The sequence below is a fragment of the Pseudonaja textilis genome, chromosome 2 (genome assembly GCF_049901715.1).
Source record: "Pseudonaja textilis isolate UNSWEBS1 chromosome 2, rPseTex1.2, whole genome shotgun sequence".
Taxonomy (NCBI): domain Eukaryota; kingdom Metazoa; phylum Chordata; class Lepidosauria; order Squamata; family Elapidae; genus Pseudonaja; species Pseudonaja textilis.
The window spans coordinates 147,593,970-147,620,691 of NC_141991.1; the positions used below are offsets into that span (position 1 = coordinate 147,593,970).

Sequence of the window (26,722 nt, forward strand, 5' to 3'; positions counted from 1 at the left end):
CAACAGTTGAAGCCCAAGGGAGTGTCACTCTGCTTCATCTTTCTCTATAAACACTTTGCTAATTACAAGCCACATTTTATCCTCCTAATTTTGTTTCCATTATTCCTCTCCGTTGCATCAATTTTTCTGGCTGTTTATGGGTACTACAGATCTCACAGTTTCTAAAGAAACAGCAAGAAACCATGAGCTTGGGAAATGGAATACTATAGTGTCCTTGCACAGATCCTGTCAACTAGGCCTATGTATATGGCTTTTCCAGAATGCAGACTTATGCAATAGATTACAGCTAATCTGTTTCCTGTTTGGCCAAGCTTAATTGAAGCTAATATTCAGCTGCCTTAGGCAGTTACTTGATCCATGCCTCATAGCAGAACTGCTTCCACGTATTTAGTGTGTTATGGCAAAGCAAAAACCTTCCTTACTAATAAAAACACTGGAGCAGAAATGTGATGCTTTGGGGCAGCATGATTACATCATGGCAGTAATATGGTACAGTAGCATAATGAGCGTGATTAAGTTTATCTAGCTTGTGTTCTTTCTGATGAGACTGCTAAAAAAACAGAGGTAGCATTTTGTGCCACAATGGTGTGTAATGGGAACATTGCAGTATAATGTGAGTTTACTGCAGCATAAGCATCTCTCTTAGGAGATCCATGGTGCCTCAAGGTCAAAGACACTCAGTACATCAGTTAGGGAAGAAGGAATCAATCTGCCTTGAATGTTTCTGCATCAGCATTCAGCAAATACCAGCAGCAAAAGTTACAATGACTGTCCTTACTGGTTTCATGTCCTGAATGCTGTCCTTACTGGTTTCACATTCCACAAGGATGGACAAGATCAAAGAAGCAAGAATTACACTGACTAGAGAAAAGCACTTTAAATACTAGTATTAGGTGTAAATATTGGAGATATTTCCAAGACTCATCTGTTCATGAGTTTGTTAAGGTGGAGTTTCTAGGAACGTTTTAAAAAATCTTTTCTGGCCATCTGGATGAAATAGCAATAGCAATAGACTTAGATGCTGCTCCACAGTGCTTTACAGCAGCGATCCCCAACCTTACTGGCTTGGTGGCCTGGTGGGGATGAAGAGAGGATAGTTCCTTATGAGTAATAGGCGGGCGCGCGCAAGCTCATGCAGCTCCATTTGTGTGAGTGGCAGATGTGTGCCCCCGCCGCTTCCACAAAAGAAGCTTCGCTTGTGAGTGCAAGTGGCTGCCACTCACACAAGGGAAGCTTCATGCGTGGGCAACAGACAGCCACCGCTTGCGTGAGGGGAGCTTCATGCACACACTGGCCCACCACCTGCGGGGCCCGGTTCTGAACAGGCCACGGCCTGGTAGTGGACGGTGGCCTGGGAGTTGGGGACCTCTTCCTTACAGCACTCTCTGAGCTTTTTTACAAATGTCAACCTATTGCCCCCAACAATCTGGATCCTCATTTTACTGACCTTGGAAGGATGGAAGGCTGAGTCAACCTTGAGCCAGTCAGGATCGAACTCCTGGCAAATGGACAAGAGTTAGCCTGCAATACTGCATTCTAACCACTGCGCCCCCATGGCTCTTAAATATGCTATCAGCAGGCTGCACACCTGTTTCTTTATTGTTCATGTCAAGCTCTCCTTCAATTTGACTCCCCACCTCCCTAAATCTCTCTCACCTGGGAACTATGTCAAAGATGTGGGTTGTGAAAACACTGAGAGAGTTTTAAGAGTTTAGTAGGCTGCAGCAGTGCCTCCGGATGGTTGGATTGGAGTTGGTGTTTTTTACAAGGGCATTGGCCTGCAAAACCTGAGACCTGATTCATTTCCTATCGTTCCCAAGTATTCACAAACATTTTAAAATGTGGGAAATTTGGATTAAGCACCAGAGAACCAGACAGCAGCGAGCAGCATATTCCCAGAGCAGGACTCTTTAGGACTGAAGGACAGTTGGCTTCTCTAGGCTTGCAGAAATCTGAAGCCAGTTTTGTTGTGCAACATTCCCCACCCCCCAACAGCAAGTTCTGTCCTCTTGTCTTCAGTGCCACTTTATGTGCAGAGGGAAAGAAATAGTGACAACTCCCTCATTTACATAACATCCCTGTGATGTCAGGTGGAGGAGGGGAGAGAGCTGTTTGCAGTCCCTCCTTGTCGTCCCATCCCATCTGGTGCTACAAATGCAGAGACCCAAAGTGCCGCCTTCATATGTTGGAGCTGAGCTGGGAGGCAAGCCTAGAGCTGCTGAGGAGAGAGAGGTAGGTCTCTGTCAGAAGTTAGACAGCCCCCCCCGGAGGGCTGCATATGCCCTTCCCAGACTATTATCCCCAACTCTGGGAGCTACAAGTTAGGATTTAGAGAGAACAGGGAGCCAGGACTCCAAGTCACACCTTCAGTGGAGTGCGTGGCTGGGGTTGCCAAGTGAGTGTTTGGGCAGGCCAACCACAAGGCTAATGTAGCGGCAGGTTGCTAGGAATTTGTTGGGATGGATGTGGGGGTGCAGGGAGATGACAGTTTGGAGGAGGGGGAGTGACAATGTACAGGGCTGCTGCCAGGAAACATTGCCATAGCAACAGAAACATACACAGCAGCAGCTTTCCAACAGCTGTTTCCATGGCAAGCACCACGTTTCTCGCTTAGGTAGCAAAGACCAACCACCTAGATCCGTGTGGGCAGCCGCTTGGATCGGGCACCGGCAGCTCAATGTCGAAATGCAGCTGCTCCTGGCAAATGCCGTGGCGCGAGGCAGCCTAGGTCTAGGAGATCATTAACTACTCCTGCTCTTATGGACAAAAGGCTGGAATAGATAATATCCCTGCAATATTTCAGAGGAAGGAACTGCAAAACTCTCAGATGAACTGATTGAATAAAGGACAGATTGATTCATTTTCCCTCGTTTGCCAGCTCCTTTTGTTCAGTTCAGGACCGGGAGGCATATCATGCGAGTAGAAAGCCTTGCGGTGCTAAGACTTCTGAAAAACAACTGACCTTTGAGTTGAAGTGCTGTGCTTATTGCTGTCTGTTTCTTGACCTCACTAGCACCATGATTCTCTGCATACTACCAAAGGGCTTTTATCTGACTCCCTCTCTTCTCCCTAGCTTGTGTCTCTTACTACCCCCAGTTTTTACTGGCACCTCCTTGGTTGGCTCCATAAAGAAGGAGGCGAGATTGAATCAGGTACCTGCATTGAGGCCAATTAGCTGTGATTGCGGGTTGCCAACTGCCTAGCAGGGCGGCAGAAGAATCCATGCTGGGGTTTGAAAGGCCATGGATCACCCAGCAGCAGAAGGCTGCTAGGGCAACGAATGCCCCCTGCTGCTTGTCTCCTGTGCTAACTCTGCTCCACTTTCCTGTGTTAGAAAAGTTGTCTCTTCCCAGCTCTTGCCTATCTGGCCCTGCATGAAAAGCCACCAGCAGCAGAACAGGCTCCTCAGTGGCCTAGGTAGGAAGCAGAGGCCTTCAAGGGAGCTTATCCATGGAGACTCCACTTTTAATAGTATCTTCTAAGGAAAGAGGGTTGCAGCTGGAATTTTGCTGGAAGGCCAGGTTTTGCCACACATTAAACAGATCCTAATAAGTTATCCTCACAAAATAGGCATAAACAAAATTCCCAATGCCAGAGATATGATTCAAGGCATCGTAATGAAACAAGGCAGCCTAGTTAATGTAAGCATGGGGAAGGCCCACCAACCCGTCTCTCACATTGTGGAAGCATTTTGTGCCGCCTTTGCAGGATGGGTTGAACTTTCAGACTAAAAGAAAGACAACATGAATAGGGAGGCAGGCTAAAGTCCATTCACACAGGTTATTCAAGAGGAGGTAGATGTGGGGAATGGGGATAGAATGGAATTGGAGAATCTGAAGAAGTGATAAAAATCAAGGAAAACTGATCAGGAATGGGCAGGAATTCTCTTTGAGCTGAGGCCTTGTTTTCACTGTAGATTCATCTACATTTCCCCATTGATGGATGGACTTTCTTGCCTTCTTGAGAGGAGAGAAACATATATTGTTTTTAAAATTGTTAACATACCCCAGCAAAGAGGCCGGTAGTATTGTGGCCCTCACCTCTTCTTTTCTCGAAGAGTACCATTTTAAGATTGTAACTAGGGATCTCACATACTGAAGAGATAGAAATATTCCTTACATGTCAAATTCCTAAGTGGAGGAATTTTATTTCTTCATGTAGGAACATAGCTTTACCATAAATCTCAGAGCCCTGTACTATATCTCTACCATGTTGAAAGGAAGCCAGTGCTGATCTCCCCTCTCAGAAGGTAGAGTAAATAAAAGAGAAATGCATACAAATACCGGTTAATGTGCACTTTCTCCACCTTCCCAACTTAAGGTAGTCAACTCCATCTGAAACCAATCCTAGAGATCTTTGCCTCCATCCCATCCATATATGTTACATATATGTGTAACGGTTCTCAGCCTGATAAAGATTCAAGAGACAGTCCTGTAAACAACCAGCTGCAAGTTCCTGTATAATCAGTCAAGACAAAACAAGGAGAACATAAAGATTTCCACCCTGATGGACTCTCTTTCTGTGTGTGTGTGTGTGTGTGTGTGTGTTAAAAGGGTGAGTGGAGGGCCTTTAAGGCATTAACCAATCCCAAAATTGCATGCTGGATAATATTCGAAAAGAGCAGGTGTATGTATCCCAGCCAGTTGAAATTCTTTAACTAGCAGGGTGCACAATATGCCCTCCTTCCCTAACCAGATAGGATGAGTCAGTGTAATGGGGAGAAGACTGTTCTGAAAGTAGCCTGGCTCCATGCCATATAGGGCTTTAAAGGTCATAACCAACACCTTGAATTGAACCTAGAAGGAGACTGGAACCCAATACAGTTTGCACAGCAGAGGTGCTGCATACTCTGTATTTTCATTGCCCAAAATTGCTCATGTGGTTGAAGATTCAGGATACTTTTCAAGAGTAGCCCCATGTGGAGCACATTGCAGTAGTCCAGACGGGAGATGTTCAAGACATGAATGAGTGAGTGAAAGGCCTCCTATCCAGGAAGGGGCATAAATGATGTACGACACTAAATTGAGCAAAGGCTCTCCGAATCAAATCCTTGAGCAGGATTTGTGAGTCCAGAAGGACCCTCAGATAATGCAATGGGTTTGTCTGGGATAGGGCATCCTCCTTCAGTACCAAAGATGATGAACTCCCAGATACAGAGGGGCCCCTCCACCCACAGGGACTCTGTCTTACCAGGGTTCAGCTGAAGCCTGTTCCCCATTCAGACCCTCACAGTCTCCAGGCACCATGAGAGAATGTTCACAGCACCACTCACTTCACCTGCGATGGAGATGTTTAAACTGATGATATTTCATCCCATGATGATGGATGATTTTACCCAGCTGTTTCATACAGCTGTTAAAAGGAACTGGAGAGAGCACCATGTCCTGTAGCAGCCCGCAAAGTAAGGGCTGTGAGTTGGACCTCTCCACCCCCACCCCACCCATCAACACCTATTGGGACTAGTCTTAGAGGAAGGAGGTGAACCAGCCCAAACTATGCCCCCCCATCCCCAACTCCCTAAGTTGGCCCAAAAGATACCATGGCCGATGGAACTGAAAGCTGTCAAGAGAAGGGCAAGAATGGATGCATCATTTCCTTCCAGCTTCCCCCAGAGACCATCCATCAATGCTGCTTCTGTCCCATATCTGGCCCTGAAACCTGACTGAAAGGGGTCCAAATAATCTTGCTCCAATCTTGAGGGTACAGTCTCCTTGTTAGTATACAATGCTATATTATAAATGAATTTACAATATTTTCTGTTAGGAAGGATGGAAATTATTACTGATGATGGTGAATTGAAAAGAAGAATCAATACTATCTGAATTGAACAAAATCACTTAACAGTTTAAGGAAATGTTGCCATCAAAGAGGGTACTTGTAGTAGATCCTGTAATCCTTCTGCAGGCTTTTGGATCCAACTCCAGAGATTTTCTGGGTCTCTATAATTCTTTTATCAGTTTGAAAATAAGCAATGTTTAGGTGAATGGCATTTATATGTGTTCTACATTATTCATTACAATATTTGGGAATTACTCCATGCCCGCCACTTGTATATACACTGGAGAGAGAATATGTGCAACTCCACCCCCACCCCTGGTCAAATTATTTTACTGCCAGCAATCCCATTCAGTTATGTCAGTGGTGAAGGATGCTGGGAGTTGAAGTCCATATAGCTTAAAGCTGTCAAGGTCGAGAAAGACTGTTGTGGAGGGTCATAGGCCACACAATGTATGCTGCACTGTTTTAGTGAAAACAATTGGGGAAAACAATTATAAAGATCATTTTGATTTTTTTGGAGGGCAGAATGCTGAGAAATAGGTAGGACCACAATGGGCAGACATGATTCTTGGAGGAATTTGTATTTTTTCCTTTTTTTTAACTGCGATTTTTGCAGTTTTGCAACGTCATTTTTACCTCTTCCCACTTAAAATGTCAGGAAACCGTTGTTGGTTTTCAGCAATCCCAGCAAAAGGAGTTGTGGCCGGGGTGGTGGTGATGGTGTTCAGAAGGGAACTTGAGGACAGCAGGCTACCCAGCTCTCTTAGTGTCCTTCCAGTCAGGTCAGAGAAGCTGAATCAGGCTCTCCATCTGTATCATTAATTCAAATCACCTAGTTTAAGGGAATGAGTATTATTACCAGAACCCCAACTCATAAAGCTGTTCTAGTGAGGAGCAAGTATGTTCCCTTCAAAGGAGACTTTTCAGAAAGGGGAATAAGCAGGATAAGACAGGAAGATTCCTAGGATGGGGAGCAAATATGCTGGGGAAATGCAGACAAGGGTGGGAAATGTTTTTTTTTAAAGCCCTTGTTTCTATGGTGACGAGAGGCTGGTGCCCTCCAAAGTCAGCATGGTTTCTAAAATAATCCTAACTGCTCCCCCAGCTTGTTTCCTGGTTTTAATTAGTAGCTGGAGCATGAGTCATGGAGAAATGGAGGGAAAGGGTGTAATCAGGGGAGACAAAGGGTCTAGGGGCTCCCTTTTCCTGCACAGCCTGTGTGTGCAAGGGCTGAAACATCCGACACTTAAGCAGGTGTTATGGAAGAAGATGGGGAACTTATGAGCAGAGAGAGAGGGGGTGGGTCATTGAGTAGAGGCTTCGTGTGGTGGCTAATGCTCATTCATATTTGACTTTTAAAAAGCCTTCTCCTCACTTGCGGCTGTTGTTACATGAAAAGACCCCATGCTATAATGAAGGGGTTTGTGGAGGGCCATCGTAACCCTGTTATTCATCACTTGCTTTTTATATAGAAGGCTACAAATGAAGTCACTGGCATTCTACTTACTTGCTATCTTATAGCATGGTAGTATAGTCCATCTGAGCAATTGCAAAGGGAAGTCTGTCTATATAAAGTGGTAGGATTGTTACATGAAGATGTACATTCTGGAGACCTTCAAAATCAGGTGAACAAAGCAGCAACTTTTTCATGTAGCTACTTTGCATATGAATCTTCAAGTACAGTGTTTTTGGGAGGCCTAAGACTTGAAATCCTTGCCTGGCCCAGGGGCTTTCCTCCTGACTAGCCTCATATTGCAGGTAATCTCAGGGTTTGACATTGGAGAGTGGGAAAGTATGAATTAATCCAAACCATCTCTTTTGGATTTATGCTTTCATTCTTCCAATCATCTCTTCTTTTTCGTCTCCCAACATAAAAACTCCCGTCTTCAGGGTGGAAGATATTGCTGTGAGAGCTGGGAAGATTCAAAGTTAAATCACCAAGTCCAAAGTCATAAATCTTGGAAGAGAATTTTTTTTTTAAAATGTGGCCTCTCCAGGGATCATAAGATTAGAAGTTTGGATGGGTAGTTTTGTGCTAAATTGATTTAAGACTAATAATGATTTTTCCAGGTTAGTATAAGAATGAAGCTTTTACCTAGGTGAGAAAGGATTTCATCCTCTGACATGTATCTTAATCATTAAATATTTTATGAATCTTCTCATTTTTATAATCTACAGAGGCACATAGTTCAGGTGGGAGTTTTGTGCAGACATACTCAGAAATGATACATAAACTTTACACCACAGCTTTCCTATAAAATTGGGGGATCTCTCTGAGCAATTCCTATAATATTAAGTCTTTATAAAACTAAAGAAGTCTGTATAGTGGATATTGCGGTGTCTGGAGCCAATAGAAGAGAAAAGAAAGAACTGGAGGGAAATCACAAAATATAAAGACCTGCAAAGAATAATTGTGGCAAAAGTAAACATAGTACCAGTAATAAAAAGGCATCTCAGGTACAATCCCAAAAATCGGGACCACCACTTGAACGCCATCAGCATTGACAAAATCACCACCAGCCAATTGCAAAAGGTTACTTGGAACAGCTTACATCATGCGACGATACCTTTAACACCATCAAACAGCAACACCTGCCTATTGCATCTCCTTGGAGAGGACTTGACAGGTGGATAAAAATACCAAATCCAGTCTAAATATCTGGCTAACTGTACAACCAATCATAATAAGATACCTTATTAAATTTGTATGCCATCCATCTCTTAATGACCCTTGCAATAAGTAAATAAGTAGCATAGGCTTGGGAAGAAAGTGGCATAGGCTTGGAAGAAAGCTATTTTTAGGTTAAAAGGTAGATTGTTAATCCAGAGGATCTCTGCCCCAGTCATGAGTCTATCAGGCTAATTTTGAATTTAAATGTATCAGTCTCTTGGAAAAACTTTGTCCAAAAAGCCCACCTTATAAGTCAGTAGGTGAGTAGTGTGTAATGAAGCAGAGAGTAGCTTTTACCTGTCACTGAGAGAAGTTCCTCCTGCTTCAAAATTGTCTAACTAACCAATTGGTAAGGTAGAGAATTGGCTATAATTGTCTACTTTACTGACTGGTTAGTTAAACAATTTTTGAATGAAGGTTTACCAGTCTAAAATTACTTGGTGAGTGTCCCCAAGGCATGGTTAATAGACTGTGAGAAGCATCCTCAAATCATTTTACTTTTACAAGATGCAAATTATTTAAAAAAAACCCCTCTGCTTCCCCGGTATTTTATAGTATTTTTATGGCACTTTGCACAATATTTGATGTTACAGAATTTAGCATCCAGAGAAACTCCAACGAACTTGCCTTCTTTTTTCCCAAAAACAAATTGATAAAGATATGTTAGATCAATTACATCTCCATTATTGTAAAATCTCCAAACAGGATGTGGGTTGAAGACAAAGGGCAGGAACGCTTTCTAAACTGGCTTGGTGAGCAGGGAGGAGGGAATAAATTGCCCAGGATAAATACATGTATTTATACTTTGTCAACTGACATATTTATACTTTGTCAACCTAATATATTAGGTTTTCAGAAATGACAGTTTATGTAAGTGGTCTTTATGTGATTCACCTCTTTCCTTTTGAAACATGAACCTGTTTTAGAACATTAACATTTTAACAAAGATAAATTTACTCTTTTCTATTTCTGTATTAGTTTGTAAATGCTTTATTTGCATAAAGATTTGCTTGCATTTTCATGAGCTCACAAAATGAACACTTTTTTTTGATAGCTTACCTGAATGTATGTACTTGTTTTATTTTGAACAAGCATTTTTATAAAATATGTGTTTTGGTATGCAATTTTTCCTATTTTTCTAAATAGATAGGAGGGCGAAATCTCAGAATTACAACATGCTGTTTTTATCACAACATTGCTGTGATAAAAGGCAATAATACCATAGAGTGTAATATGATGCAGTATGAAATATAATTTAGAGAATTGTGAAACTGAAGAATAGCATGCCAGGTTTTATGTAATAGTTTAGAATGTGTAAATGGAGTCAAGTCATATTTAGATGTAAAATTAAGGAATTTTCGTTATCTTTCCTCCCTTTATTTTTTAAGCAAGGACTTATTCCCCAGTTTATAAATGCCATAGCAGATGAGTTTTAAGGATATAGCAGTAATTTCAATTCAAGTGTGTACAATAATGCATCCTGTTCAACATGCAGCGACCCCCAAACAGTGCAGTATTTGCTTTTGATTGCTGAATCAGATTCTTTCATTTCTTTGTCTAGTTGGGCTGTTATATGCTAAAGAGGACTGGTGCTTTCACTTTTGAAAGGGTTACTCTTTCCTGTGTGCTACTTGGACCCTGGGCTTTCAAAAATGATAAAATGACTTCTCATTTTTCATTTTGTCCTGCTTAACCTCTCCTCCTTTTAGCAACCTCTTGGACCTGTGTCATAAAAAGCGGTTCTGTGTTTGGGGACTGGAAGCTCAAGTTTTAACTGCCAAATGGTTAGCAGTTGACTTGGCTGCTTTCAAAAGCTGTTGTTGGGAGGGATGTTTTGTTTTTCTGGCAATGCAAGGCTATCAGCTAATGAATGACACACAGGGACAAAAGCTAAAGATTATAATCTTTACTGAACACAGCAGAAGCAAACCAAAACACAACATGATCGTGTTAGATGCAAGATGCAGCAATTACACTGAAAGAAAATACAAGAGTTAGAATTAAACTTCTGACACATGCAGGAAAAATGACCAAGCATTTATAAACTGGGCATATTATTGTGTTTCTGAAAAGGGTGTCCTAGGAGGCAGAAAATTTTTCAGATCTTATGAAAGAGTAGATTCTTTGGCATAGGGAGGCTCCTTGTTACTTTCCTTCAAAAGACTGCAGAAAATCTCTAGCCAGGATTCTGCATTGTTGAGGAATATGATAAAAGGCAGACTGCAGGCAAGCTGAGAGATGGTGTAGGTAGGGTTCTAGGACTGAAATCTGTCCTGTCTGCTAACACGCTCCCAGATCAAGAGGCCAATCAGCCTCAAAGTTAAAGTTAACTCTGTCAGAGTTGTTCTCTTATTTTTATTACATTTCGATTGACAGGGACGCATTTTTTTCTCCTCCTATTTAAAGGAGGGGAGGTATGGTTTTTTTTCCTCAAATGTCCCAAAAAGTGAAAGAAACTAAGAAGAATAGCTCCTTCAGGCCATGTTGGTTTCTCTGTTCCACTTTTCTCTTCCTTCCATAGAATTGCTCCTCTTGCAAGTAAACACCTCAACAAAATAAATATATAGTCAGAGAGCAGAACATGGTGTGTGTGTGTGTGTGTGTGTGTGTGTGTGTGTGTGTCTGTGTGTGTGCACGCACGTGCATGCTGATCAGATAAGTCTCTAGTCGAGAAGCTCCCTAAATGTTGTTATTATTTAGACCTGTTCTTTTCTTATCATTGGACACCATCACAGAGCTTTGACGCATCTGGGTCTCTCTGACCTAAACTGCTGCACTGCTTGGAGCTATGCTGAAAGAAAAGCACACCGTATTCATATTATATGCGTAAATCCTCTTATGCATTCATGCAATAAAATAACGCAAGCTTCAAGCCATAGGTAACAGTGGATTTTCATAATTGCTCCCATGCCCATAAACTAATAAAATTGATTTTTTTAAATGCCAAATAAAACCTTGAAATGGATGAACTTCCCTGAATTCCTTCTTGGAAAATAAATTTTAAAACTGATTGACCAAATGAAAGGACACCCTTTCCCAATTTGAAGGCCTCCATTCTCTTGTACCCACATGCAGCGTAGAGTTATAGCCCAATTGATCTGGAAGAAACAAGATTACTAAAGGCAATACACAAAGACATTTTGGAGACTCATTCAATTTTCAGCACCTACCTTCTCTAAGAGTAGGTATTTGCAAATATGATGCATTGTAAAGTGCATTAGAAATTATAAATTTGTAATATACAACATAAATTATTCTATAATCACATTGCACATTATAATTATGCACTATAAAGCTTTAATTATATACACATAACATAAACATTTCAAATATTACACTTCTGATTTCATGTTTCCAAAGAAGAATGCCCATTGATTAGTTACTAAAACAGTGAAATAATGTTATTATTATTTATTAAATTTGTATTCTGCCTGACTCCCAATGACTCTGTAACTGCATCTTCATCCTGCCCGGAAGTACTGTATATTGTGAAACTTCTTACCAAATTATTTATATGCCTTTAGTAGTACAGTAGCAATCGTGAAAACAAATGTGAGGATAGTGGAATCCTGAAGACATCAAATGACAGCTTGTATATAATGTCATTGTCATGCAAATGCCATTGTGGTACAAACTTGTGTCCTGACAACAAGTGTAAGTTTGTAATTTGGGCCATTTGTGTGATGGTATTCTTCATTTATGTGTTCTAATTTATTTCCCTTTTATTCCCCATGTTCAGAAAGCGAAAGCAAGACCATTAAGGGCTAAATTATATATGATGTTTAAGTAAAGATGATTAACCTGGCCATGTTCATTCCAAAACCCTTAGCTATCTAGAAAATGCTGCTAATCTTGACCCTCTACTGTTTTTCCCCCTCAAGTATCTCCAGATCTTTATAGAAACAAGATTGGTAAGCACTGGATAATAGAGCATTGTTCCATGTAACTGGTTATGCTATTTGGTAGACATAATGCAGATAATCAAATAAAAAATACTGCAGATGTTCTTTTGTGTCTTTTAATGTTTAAAAATCCCTGCAAACTGGTTCTTATAGATAGGAAAGTCAGTCTTGTTAGGATGTAAGGTTAAACTTCAGTTTAGTGTTAAATGAACTAGCATCAGGTTCAAGAACCTTCTCGTTTCCTGTACTCTGCATGGCTATATCAGAAAGCTTTAATTAATTGTGCTTTATTTTTAATCCAAAGTTGAAAAAATTGTTGTTAAGTCCTAAATCTGCTAAAAGAAAACAAGCCAGCATCAATGTATCATTTACAACCCTAAATTAGTTGCCTGAATAGATTTACCGGAGTTGCAGTTTTGAACATAATAAATATGTCCATAATAAAAATGGCATTTAAATCTTGTCTTGGAAGATAGTATGAATGTGAGAGGCAGCATGGATGCTCTAGCTGGCTGGAGAGTTCTGGGAGTTGAAGTCCACAAGTCTTCAGGTTGCCAAGTTTGGAGACCTCTGCTCTAGCGTGAGACTATATAACCTGCCCCCAAAGGAGATTCTAGGCTCATATTTCTATAATGAAATCTAGATTGTTTAAATTATTTTTAGTACATCTGGTTTATCATGCAGCTATGATTGCAAACTATGCTATGATTTTACCATGTTTGAAGGTAAGAGGGGAATTTGTCCTTTCCTGAGAGGGGAGACAAAGAAAGACTGTGAATGGAGGTTCAGTCACATAACTTTGTCCTTGGATAGGATGGGTAGTTGGTAGCCGTGAACTGCAGGGAACAGTTCATTGAAGCAATTGTCAATTGTGGGTTGGTGGGAGTAAGTGTCTGTTTTTTAAGTGGGTGAATTTGATTTTTGGCATACAAAGTTTTTTCTTCTATGAAAAAAGGGAATATGCAGGCGCTCCTGGCTAATGTTACTATGAAATGGCACTTTGGAACAAACAATAACCCAAGCTATAATTGATCTTTAAGCATAGGAAAAATGGTTGGGCCCCAATACTTGAATATATTTCTGATTCGTATCAGTCCTGTGTAAATAACAATATTAACTACCTGAGAAAGACTTTAAAAGTTGCTGATCTTTTCAGCGGTGGCAGTTCTGCCCAATGCAACTTGCCTAACATTTTTGGATGCTCAGTGAAGCCTTTTTTATTGATAATCCGGGAGTGTGTTTAGATTTGTGCTCTTTACTTTTTCACTTTGTTTTTTTTAATATTAAAAACATTTTATTTGATTAACAGCATATTAAAGTAGCTGTGGTTAGCTACACAGGCTAGCCCTATTATGGCTGTGCCTTTTGCATTGTACTATGTCAGTTTCACACCCACAGACATTGTCTAGGTAATAGTCTATAAATGCCATGTATTTCACTCACTGTTTCCTTCCCACATGCATATTTTATCCTTGCATAATGAATGCATACATCATGGATGTGCTGCTTTCGTTTACGCTAGTCTGATTTATGCAGAAGAATTTCATTTTGACTGGATCCAGTAGGGTCTTTGAGGCCTTCCTAACCCAGAAGCCTATCTCATGAAAGATGTACATGCTTTTTCTTGTGCACACATGTACATGCAGAGGCATGAAAGACCATGCTATTTATCCGCCAACAACTTTTCAAAAGCTAGCTGAGGTTGCTAAGTAACAACCATATAGTTTGCTGCTCACTTACAAAGCACCATGTACTTAAAAAGTAAGGGAATTAATAGCTGAGGACATTCTAAACCTAGTTTTGCCTTTCTTGTGTTTTTTTTTTAATTAAAGCAAGGAAATATGTTATTCCAGCAGATTTCTGTGTTGGGTATCCAGCCCCTAAAAGCATCAAATTTAGGGCATCCCTCTTTGGGTGGGGAATGGAGACAGATTTCTGTTTCTGATTATTTCTTAAATATTAAATCACCTATATTTCCAACAACTTCCATCCACTCTCCAAGTTTGTTGGAAGTTTTTATGGAAGTTTGTTGAAAAAGTGGTTGGCTGCAGAGTTCCTTGGGGAAACAGATACTCTGGACCCATTTCAGTTGGATTTCAGATCTGGACACAGTATGGAGGCAGCACTGATTATTTTTGTTGATGACCTCCGATGGAACCTGGACAAGGGCAGTGGTTCTCTGTCATCTCTCAGCAGTTTTTGATACCATCAATTATGACATCCTTCTGGACTGATTACAAGAATTGGGAATACCTGTGGTTCTACTTTTTTCTCTCTGTGGTTTGTTCCTATGGTGTCAATGGGGGACAGAGTCTGAGCCTGTGACCCCTCACTTGTGAGGTATCTCAGGACTTGATAAGCTCACCACTTCTGTTTAATGTCTACATGAATTTAATGTCTATATGAACCTTCTGGGTGGGATCATTGGTCGGTTCAGATCCAGTGTCATCAATAAGCTGATCTCAATCTCATTTAGCCCAATAAATACTGCCAATGTCTTATTGGAACAGCAATAGTGCTTAGACTTATGTACCACTTCATAGTGCTTTACAGCACTCTCTTAGAAGTTTACAAAGGTCAGCATATTGCCCCCAACAATCTGGGTCCTTATTTTACCAACCTCAGAAGGATGGAAGGCTGAGTCAACTTTGAACCCCGTCAGGATTGAACTCCAGGCTGCGGGCAGAGCCAGCCTGCAAAACTGCACTTTAACCACTGCGCCACCATGGCTCCTTCTTATCCCAGTGTCTGAAGACTGTGCAGGTATGGATGGGGAGAATGGGTTTAAACATTTCCTACTTCCGAAAGACAAGAAATAATGTTGATTTTGGCACAACTTTTAAACAAGAGGTCTGAGGCTTCAAATTGTTCATGTCCCAATTTGCAACATTAGCCAGGCCATCAATGAAATAATAATGTAGTTTTCTTCTTTTGATTGAGTGTATTGTGCAAACTAGTTAGTGTGGTTGGTTAACTAAATGCATGGGTTAATGCGGTGTTTCTAAAAGTGTGGTCCTCGGACTTCCGGGGATCCCCCAAGACCCTCAAAATTATTTGCCAGCCTATGTTGAAAAATAATCCAATATTACAATCACCCCGAACAATTGTGAGAAGCAGTAACAGTGGCAAAGGCATCGGTTTTAATGTTTATATGGTAAATATCGATAAATACAATCCATACAAACAAAAGTATTGTTCTTTGGGGATCCTCCATTACTTATAAAAGTGGGAAGGGCTCCTGAGAGCAAAAAGTTTAAGAAACCCTGCTTTAGTGGGTTGTGCAGTTCAGGCTTATTAATGGAGTGTCTTGCTCTTTCCTGGCCTTTTGACTTCTGTCCTGCGTTTGTATGATTTGCCTGGAGACTAGTTCACTTCTTGGCATTCCCAGGGCACCTGGAAATGAGGATGTCTGGAAATGGACAGGATGCATATCACCCAAGAACAATGATAAGCAGCACAGCAATGCTGCTACTGGAAGGCTTTCTGTCATTCAAAGACCTCCAAATCGGGTTTTTTGTAATGCAGCATTTGCTATAAATTATGTGTATGTTAGGGAAATGCCTCCACCAGCCTTCCCTTATCTGACACCCTCCAAAAGCATTGGGATAGCGACTCCGCAAATTCACCATCAAAATGACCAATATTTCAATATTACTTGGGGGGGGTATCAGGTTGGGGAAGCTGATCAGTGGGGAAGATGCCATGCCCTCCCCCGCCTCTTAAGGCAGACTTCAATTAGGAAGAAGCTCCCTAGAGACTTAGAGAACATGGCTACAAGCAAACATTTTTTTGTGATTCTGGAACTACTGACTATAGAAGGCAACTATCTTTGAGTGGACTTGAGGTTGAAACAATTGCATTCTCTGCATTCCTGTTCTGAGAATCTCTTTGTTTTAATGGGACACTGAAACTATTCTGGCTGCTTTTCTAATGTTCTTTAATTTTGTGATTTATTTTTACTCTTAAAGGACCTTTTAAATGAAATTCAGAAGCAACCCACCATTTGCACTTATGTGTGCATATGAATCCACAGCTATCCTTAGGTGTTCATGAATATAGACACAGGTAGAAGCCATGCACAAAGACACAAACACTCCTACAGCTGTTAGAACTTGATGCAGTCATGCTGCTGATTTTATTGTGATTTTGTGTATGTTGTTTATGACTGTCTTTGCTGCTGCTGATTTTTGTTCTTGTTATTGTGAGTTTTTTCTTCGTCATCTTATTTTATGTGGTGCGCTTTATCTTCCATGTTTTAACATATTTGTATGCTGCCCCAAGCACTCCAGTTATAGAACAGAGTATAAGAAAAATAATAAATAGTACATGTTGACAGAAGGAAGATAGATTTGGGAGTAAAGAGAAGTGCTAGTTATAGCCCAACCCACTACCCTCTTCTACTCCATAAAATTTTCCTCTCTCCTTAATTCTATCTATCTATCCCGGGTCCCTTTGGCTCATCCAGTGGTTAATGCACAATAGATCACAATGGGAAAAGGGGGGAAGACTATTAGGAAGTAGTTATTATGTACACAGCTTAGAACAATATAATTTGCAAAACACTTGACCTTCTTTGGATTTACCCTCACAACAAGATCATTGCTGTTCTCATTTTACAGATGGGGAACTGAGGCTGGCAGAGAGTGACTTACCCAAGGCCATTCAATAAAGGCCATAGCAGTCGGCTCACAAGAGTCAGCATCCGTTGGGACACACTTAAGCTGTTGTTTTGTGTCCTATCCTGTCCTTAGTGGATCCAGTGAGAACAGCTTTTCTCTTCTGCGTGACGTTCTTCTATACCCTCAAAACTTGCAACCAGCCCCCCTCTAACCTTTCTACTGGGCAAAACAGCCAGTTTCCTCCAAGTTTTCCTTGTGCGGTTTGTCTTCTAGACATTTATCATCCATGCGACTCTTCTCTGAAACTTTCCCATTGATCAGCATCCTGTCTGAATTGTAAGGCTCAGAAACTGAACTGTACTCTACTTCAGAGGAGATCTTACCACAGCCCAATTTTCCTTTGCTTCTTGAGCCTTGGACACACTTTTTTTTTTTTTTTTGCTTCAGCATTATTCTGTGGACTTGCGCATCTAGCTATTCATGCATCTAAAGATTTTTTAAAAAGGGAGTTAGAAAAAAAACAAAAACCTTACAATGTGATGAGAAGGATGTATTTAAGGTATCGTGAGCCTAATTGACATGTTAAGATTTATTTTTTCACACAGAAGATTCAACTAGAACAATGCATGATTGTATTAAATAAGTTTCAAAATTGTAAGGTTTGGTCAATGTGCATATGTCTCCTTTCCATGTATTTCTGCTAAAAAAGTCTTCAGTGGATACTATTAATGATATTTTTCATTGGATAAAGTGGGTTTCTTGTTTTGCCACTCCCCAAAGTTCCACCTCTTCATTCTGAGCATGCAGCTTTTACATCAGGAAAGGCCTAGGATACATTATTGACTGAAGTCAAGGAGAAGAAGTTACCCTCTGGTTTAATGAAACTAGAAATTGAATCTAATATGATGCTTAAGGACCACAGGCTAGCTACAGAGAGAGCAGAGAAGCCTGCAAGATGCATAAATATTTGTATGTTGGTGTGATGCGTGCTGTGTGTTTGTATAAATATCAGCTTAGCAATTAATATGGTCAAATGTGTTACTTCATCACAGCTTTATCTGTAAGAATTGGGGGTGGGAAGTGATCAATTAGCTATGTTGGATCATCACTTTGGAAAGCTTGTCTTAGTCTTCTTTTTGGATTTAGAAAGTTGGAAAGTGGTCCAATGTCTCATCTTTGACAGACTTTGACAAGATTGTAGCCATGAGTGTTGCTGCAGAGGGTGGAGGCAGGGGTGTTAAATACATTATTTAATTGAGATGGTTTGATTGTGATATTGTTTGGTTTGGGTTTGTAATTCATTACTTTACAGTGGTTGTACAATGCTTCAATCATTTGTGAAAAACTGAAAAAATGTAGTTGGTGAACATTCCAGTAAATAAATCACTTTCTGCAAAATACATTATTTAATTGTGCACAAGCTCATCAGTAAATCCTCATGGAATTAGATATTATCTTGATTTTTGTTCTGTATTATATTAGCCATTCGACATCCTGTTCTTATTAATTTGCTTTAGCACTCTGCCTTTTCAATTTCTTTGGTTGAAATACTATTTTTCTACTTTGACACGCCTTGAGGTTTCTACAGACCAATTAATGCCTCTTGTTCAACACAGAGCCATTTGGGTTATATAAAGAGCAACATAGTAAAACAAATATGATCATCATAAATGGGAATATACTGAATGGAATAGAGCAAGTAAGTTCAATTTTCTACATAGGATCTATATACACTGCTCAAAAAAAAATAAAGGGAACACTTAACACAATGTAACTCCAAGTCAATCACACTTCTGTGAAATCAAACTGTCCACTTAGGTAGCAACACTGATTGACAATCAATTTCACATGCTGTTGTGCAAATGGAAGAGACAACGGGTGGAAAGCATAGGCAGTTAGCAGGACATCCCCAATAAAGGAGTGGTTCTGCAGGTGGTGACCACAGACCACTTCTCAGTTCCTATGCTTTCTGGCTGATGGTTTGGTCGCTTTTGAATGCTGGCGGTGCTGTCACTCTAGTGGTAGCATGAGACGGAGTCTAAAACCCACACAAGTGGCTCAGGTAGTGCAGCTCATCCAGGATGGCACATCAATGCGAGCTGTGGCAAGAAGGTTTGCTGTGTCTGTCAGCGTAGTGTCCAGAGCATGGAGGCGCTACCAGGAGACAGGCCAGTACATCAGGAGACGTGGAGGAGGCCGTAGGAGGGCAACAACCCAGCATCAGGACCGCTACCTCCGCCTTTGTGCAAGGAGGGACAGGAGGAGCACTGCCAGAGCCCTGCAAAATGACCTCTGGCGGGCCACAAGTGTGCCTGTGGCTGCTCAAATGGTCAGAAACATACTCCATGAGGGCGATACGAGGGCCCGACGTCCACAGGTGGGGGTTGTGCTTACAGCCCAACACCGTGCAGGACGTTTGTCATTTGCCAGAGAAGACCAAGATTGGCAAATTTGCCACTGGCACCCTGTGCTCTTCACAGATGAAAGGTTCACACTGAGTACATGTGACAGACGTAATAGGGTCTGGAGATGCCGTGGAGAACATTCTGCTGCCTGCAATATCCTCCAGCATGACCATTTTGGCAGTGGGTCAGTAATGGTGTGGGGTGGCATTTCTTTAGGGGGCCGCACAGCCCTTCATGTGCTCGCCAGAGATAGTCTGACTGCCATTAGGTACTGGGATGAGATCCTCAGACCCCTTGTGAGACCATAAGCTGGTGCGGTTGGCCCTGAGTTCCTCCTAATGCAAGACAATGCTAGACCTCATGTGGCTGGAGTGTGTCAGCAGTTCCTGCAAGACATTGATGCATTGATGCTATGGACTGGCCCACCCGTTCCACAGACCTGAATCCAATTGAGCACATCTGGGACATCATGTCTCGCTCCATCCACCAATGCCACATTGCACCACAGACTGTCCAGGAGTTGGGGGATGCTTTAGTCCAGGTGTGTGAGGAGATCCTTCAGGAGACCATCCACCACCTCGTCAGGAGCATGCCCAGGCATTGGAGGGAGGTCATACAGGCACGTGGAGGCCACACACACTACTGAGCCTCATTTTGACTTGTTTTAAGGACATTACATCGCAGTTGGATCAGCCTGTAGTGTTTTTTTCCACTTTAATATTGAGTGTCACTCCAAATCCAGACTTCCATGGGTTGCTTTGATTTCCATTGATAATTTTTGTGTGATTTTGTTGTCAGCACATTCAACTATGTAATGAACAACGTATTTAATAAGAATATTTCATTCATTCAGATCTAGGATGTCTTCTTTTTGTGTTCCCTTTATTTTTTTGAGCAGTGTGTTATAAATCCTTTGTAGATAATTAATTCTTTACAAAGAAACCTTCAAGCATATGAGAATCAAGTAAAACTAATTAGCTTTTAGAAAGAGTAGAACATAAAAATGAAGGGAAAAGGGTAAACATGAAAACATGAAGTTAAAAGCATAGAAATATAGAGAAAAATAGCAGAATAAACTGGTGTAAATAAAGCAAACAAATCAATCGGAAACCCATAAATGGGAAAAAGAATTAAATAGTCTTATACGCAAGCAGTATTACCAATCAAATGTTTGCTCTAAATTTGGCCATTTGCTGGAGCAAAAATAACCACGAATTCCATGATATGCATTATGGTTATATAACATACATTCTAATTGTGCCTGAGCTAAGAAGCTCTATTCAAAGCAGGTCTAAATTTTACAATAGTCTTGCACAAAACAAATCCCAGAAATCCAAAACAGGCAAAAAAAAAAAAACCACCAAAAAAGTACCGACTTAACTGCAGAGAGACTCCACTTTCCTGATCTGTATATGAAATGAAAGTTGCTATTATGGGTAGGCGTTTGCCCAGCAAATTTTTTCCAGATGAAGGAACCTGAAATTGTCCTGGGGAACAAGGGAGAGCTAAAATCAATACCATCAGCTAGCCATTTTGGAATGTTTGAATGGAAACAAAACACATCCACTTAGAATACTTGCTGTGTTTATGAAGTCCCATTGCCTTATAAATTATACAGGTGGGAGTTGTTCCATTCAGTAAAATGTTGCAGCATGGAATTGTCCCACACATGAGGCCAGCCAGCCATATCTTCTTCCAATTTCTGCCGTTCCTTCCTCCTAGTTCTCTGTGTCCCACCCACAAAACATTTAATCAGTGGGTTCCCACAAGTCTTCTTAGTCCTCCTCTAATACTTTAAATGTTTTCTCAATCCATTTTACATTTTCAAAATCTAGAGGAAGTTTTGTATAAATCTTGGGATTTTCAAGCCTACAAATGCTTTCCTGTTGTGCATTTTGATTACAGAGTATGCCTATCATGCATATGACAAATGGCTCAGTGGCTAAGACGCTGAGCTTGTCGATCAGAAAGGTTGGCAGTTTGGCGGTTCGAATCCCTAGCACCGCGTAACGGTGTGAGCTCCCATTACTTGTCCCAGCTTCTGCCAACCTAGCAGTTTGAAAGCATGTAAAAATGCAAGTAGAAAAATGCGATCACTTTCGTGGGAAGGTAACAGCATTCCATGTGCCTTTGGCATTTAGTCATGCCTGCCACATGACCACGAAGATGTCTTCGGACAGCGCTGGCTCTTCGGCTTTGTAACGGAGATGAGCACCGCTCCCTAGAGCTGGAAACAACTAGCACGTTTGTGCAAGGGGAACCTTTACCTTTAAATACAGATTACATTGCTTGTTTTTCTATTTTTCCTTTGGATTCTTTACTCACCTGTTGTTTATTTTGGCACAAGAATATTTTGGCAACCTCTTTGATTTGGGCAAAGCAAGATTTCAGTAATCTTATGCTGGTTCTTCAGGTTCCAGAAAATAACCACGTTTTCCTGTTTAAATCAACACAAAGCCAACTGTTCCTGTTGAAGTCATCAATAACATTTTCCTTTGATGCATATGATCAGGTTATAAGGCTGACCAGGGCATTTTTCGTCCCCTGGGCCACATCTGATCCTTTGGCTGTCTGGCCCGTGTGAAATTTGCTAAGTGAGTTTTGCCCCACTTTAAAATTTTTCTTGGCACGTTTGTTAAGTGAATCACTGCTGTTGATAAGTTAGTGACATGGTTGTTAAGTGAATCTGGCTTCCCCATTGATTTTGCTTGTCAGATGGTTGCAAAAGGTAATCATGTGAACCTGGGAAATTGCAACTGTCATAAATATGAACCAGTTGTCAAGCATCCAAATGTAAATCACATGATCATGGGGATGCTGCAATGGTCATAAGTATGAAAAATGGCCATAAGTCTTTTTTTCAGCACTGTTGTAACTTTGAATAGTCACTAAATGAACTGTTGTAAGTTGAAGATTTATCTGTAACCATATGCCATGCATACAGCACAACTGCATTGCTTTTATTTTGAAGGCGACAGCTATATTTTTTGTTTTATTTTACTTATGTACATGCATATGTGCCTACACATCTTCTCAGTATTGGTTCAACCCTTCACAACAGCCCCAGTTTTTTATGGGGCCCCTTGGAAAAATTAATTGCCCATCCCTGTTATAGGGGAAAAAGGCAATATTGTAAATACTGTTAGGTATTTATCAGCTAACTGATGTCCTCAAAAGTATTATTTCCCTCCTCTAACAAGGACAGTGTATCAGGACAGCATATCACTATCCTGGCAGTGCTCAGTACATCTGTTTTTTTAACCCCTCTCTGTCTGAATTAAGAAATTTGGGCTAAAGATTTATCTTTTTCTTCCATGCAGAGCATGAATTGATTTGAAGTGCTGTAGAAATAAATTGTAACAGTGATAAGTGCAGATGAGGCTTTTAAAAGATTCAGTTAGGTGTTTTTTTTTAATTATATAACTTCCACTGAAACTACAAAAGGAAAAACAGGAAGAAAGATGCTAAACTTACACATTCCATCGGCACCAAACAAATTATATATATAAAAACTAAGTAATATACATTTACTTAGTTTTGTACATTTACATACATAAGTAAAGAATTATCAACCTACTTGACAATACAAAAACAATCCTTATATCCTTAGATAAATCATTACAGTTCAGGTTTTAAATGAAAAATCGAGGCTTGACCATACAGAAGCGTTTCATCCTTTCTTTTCTATGGACAGCCTTAACAGTTCAACAGCTGAGAAGTGATTAATGTCATTAAACAAAACTCATAGTCTGGAACAGTATATATTTTTCCTTCCAGGAACAAAGGATCCCCTTATATTCTACAGTCCAGGCAATATGAATCCAGAGCTCTTCACAAATGAACAAATTCCAGATTTGGGGGATATAATTTAACAGCATGTTAACATCTACCGTATAAACCTTTGCTTCCTCCCAAGAATCTTATCACCACAGTGATGATATCTAACCAGGGGTGGGATTCTACCAGTTTGCACCAATTCGCTAGAACCAGTTGTTAATGTTCTAAGCAGTTCAGAGAACTGGTTGTTAAAAGAAAGTACTGGCCTAATCCTGTAAGGAAGGCAGGAAGGAAACATTCTGGTATTGCTTACAGAAACTGCCTCTCCGTTAACCCTTATTACATTCTTGGCAGGACTAGACTTCCTGACTCTGGAACTTCTCTGGAATTCCCCCCCTTTTCTAGTACTTTGCTTGTGTGGAGTGATCATTTAAAGTTACAGTGGCACTGAAAAAAGTGACTTATGATCATTTTTCACACTTACGACTGTTGCAGCATCCCCACAGTCATGAGAGGCCAGGTGAGGAGATGTATGCCTCGATGTGAGTGATACTGATATGGCCACACCCAGCCAATAACATGACCACCAACCCATGTCCACCCAGTCACATGACCACCAAGCCATGCCCACCACCTAAGCCACACCCACAGAACCGGTTGTTAAAAAATTTGAATCCCACCCCTGCATCTAACCAAAAAGGAACCACCAGTTCACCAAAAAGGAACCAAACTATATGCATACATCGTACATACATACATACATACATACATACATACATACATACATACATACATACATACCTGCAAATTAATTAAACCTCCAACAGAGGAAGGATGTTAGCCAACCTTTTAAAAACATCTACTGGGGTTGCTTTGTTATTGTTGCTGTTATTGAATTAGCCTAATTTTTAGTCACAAGAAAAATATTTAACTTTTCTTAAAACCTAAGAATAAATGTTGTGTAATATAGAATATTCCAAAGCTCTGTCTCAAATTTCTTCTGTCAAATTTGTTTTATAAAAAATATTATTTGCTGGTAATAATAGTTTAGCCTCTATAAAACCTGCTCCAATTCACTCAAAATTCCTGGAGTTTCAGAGGCTTTTAAAGCATTTAGCCCAAGCAGGGAACATAACTGAAACTCTTAATTGTATACTGCCTTTCAGCTGTTTGGGGATAAGTTATATTTCTTTTAAAAGCTTTGAAAGTATATTAATGACAAAGTAATCAAGAGTAACTCTTCCATTTCCCCCCAATATTTTTTAAAGTGTTAAAAATTAGTGGGTTCAACACTCTTTACATCCTGGCAAATATTTGGTTCCAGTTATAGTAATAGCTGGAAAAGAGCCTAATGCTGGGAGCGATTGAGGGCAATAGAAGAAGGAGACAACAGAGAAGGAGGTGGCTGGCTGGAATCACTGAAGTAGTTGGCGTGAGCTTAAATGGACTCCAGAAGATGGTAGAGGATAGGAAGGCCTGGATGAACGTTGTCCATGGGGTTGCGATGGGTCGGACCTGACTTCGCAACTAACAACAACATAGTAATAATACAACAATATTTTAAGCACATAACATTAGAAGTATTGGGGCATTATTGGGTGAGAAATTTAAATTTGTCCTTTGTTCTCATGGGAAATTTGTAATAATTCTTGTTTTAAAATGGCAGGAAGGGTGCCAAGTAACAACTGGGCCCACAAGTCTGTTTCCAATGTCCTTGCATCTAGTTAGGATATCACTTACTGTAGCAGATATATATGATATTATAGTTTAAATCAGGAATACTGAAACCACTGTTACATTTAGGAAACCAAAAGCTTTGAAAGATAAAATATTTACTGTTCAACCTGTCCATAGGTATTTAACCATTAACCAATAAATGTAGTCGTTGCAACATTAGGGGAAGACATGGTCTTTCTTTCCAGACATCTGAAATCACATGAGAACTTCAACTTCAGTGTTTCTTAATAGAGGCTACTTTTCTTTCCTGTTTAAGCCATTCCATCTCTGTCTTCTAAAAGGCTCATTTCTAGGCTCATTTCCAAAATAATAGAGGGCAAATCTAATGGCCTGTGGTGCTCAGTGAGCCCAGCCATATGGCTTTCCTGGCTTTAACACACCATCACCTGTAACACTGTTGTAAAAGCTTACTAGGGACTAGAGACCGTGCCAGTTAATTCCTGCAGCGATTCTCATGGAAATTTCTGTTTGCTATCCTGAAGAAAACTCCCATGCTTTTAATAGTTGCATTGCAAGAAAGGATGATTTCAGTTATTAAAGGGCTACAATAAAATGAGATGAAGCATCTACTGAAGCTGTCTAAAATACCATTGCTAAAAGGAGCAAGAGCATCAAAGTAATAGCAGGTATAAGTAGCTCTACTTGTAACCCTAAGTATACTCTGAGGCAGGGGCTTTGTTTAAAAAAATAACACTACAAAATTAAATTCAGTATTTAACATTTCACACTTTTTAAAAATTACATAGATTTACATCACCATTTCTTGAAATGCAAATATAAGATATTTTATTTTCTTGGAACAAAACTATTTTCTTTGTCCCGGCTTTAGGATACCATTAAATACAAGGCTTTTCAATTTAACCTACTTCAAATGATTGTTGTAAGAATAAAGTTAGGAAGGGAAGAGACCAGAGGTGGCATTCAGCAGATTCTGACCAGTTCTGGAGAACCAGTAGTGGAAATTTTGAGTAGTTTGGAGAACTGGCAAATCCCACCTCTGACTGGAGATTTCACAGTATCCTTCTCCTGCCACGCCCACCAAGCCACGCCCACAGAACCAGTAGTAAAAAAAAATCAATCCCACCACTGGAAGAGACCAACATAATTATAGTGAATCTCATAGTAATTATAGCAAATCTATGTTAATATTCTTACGTTAATGCATCCCTGAAAGATTTGCATGAGCAAATAAAAATGCAGCATATCTGGGAAATGCAATATAATAATCCTGGAATATTGTGTCCTGATCTATGGGGTTATTGTGCATGTGTAAGAGAGAAGGAAGAAAAAAATGACAGTGGAAGTTAAGGAGTATGCAAACATAGACAAATATTATGCTGTAAGGCAGAAATCAGGGATCATAATGTGTTTTGTCTCACCTGTGACCATGAGGTGAGAGTCCAAGTTTCCAAAGGAATATAAATAAACAGACAGGACCAGGAACGACAGAGTTAAATTCCTTTGACTGGAGAAGTCCTTGGCAGTCTTCCAGAAGCTGCCTGCCAAGTCCGATAACAAGACAAGACCATAAATCAAAGGCAAACGCCGCACAGAGAATTTGTCAAAGCTTCTATCCCAAATAAACAAGTTGTCCCGAACAAGGATTCAGAGCTAACACGCCCCCTTTTATTTCCTGAGGGGCGTGTCAGTCTCTCATCTCAGTCCCTGATTTGACATTTCCTTTTACGTTGCATTTCACGTCTATGTCTACGTCTTTGCCTTGCATCAAACCAACATTCCTCAGTCAGAGGCTCCGCTACGCTCTCCTGATTATCTGCCGACACCTGAGGCACAACCAGGGAGGAAGGTCCTGGGGAGGAAGATGATTCCGAA

At 40.4% G+C, this 26,722-nt stretch overlaps 1 protein-coding gene and 1 long non-coding RNA gene across 4 annotated transcripts in view; both read left to right on the top strand.

The window, feature by feature from the left end:
* IQSEC2 (IQ motif and Sec7 domain ArfGEF 2) overlaps positions 1-26,722 on the top strand; it is a 156,491-nt gene that overhangs the window by 28,559 nt on the left and 101,210 nt on the right. The window lies entirely within an intron of this gene.
* Positions 1,548-18,368, top strand: LOC148127156 (uncharacterized). Its single transcript, XR_015741991.1, has 2 exons — positions 1,548-2,232; positions 16,971-18,368. It is a non-coding gene; the product is annotated as an uncharacterized LOC148127156 (long non-coding RNA).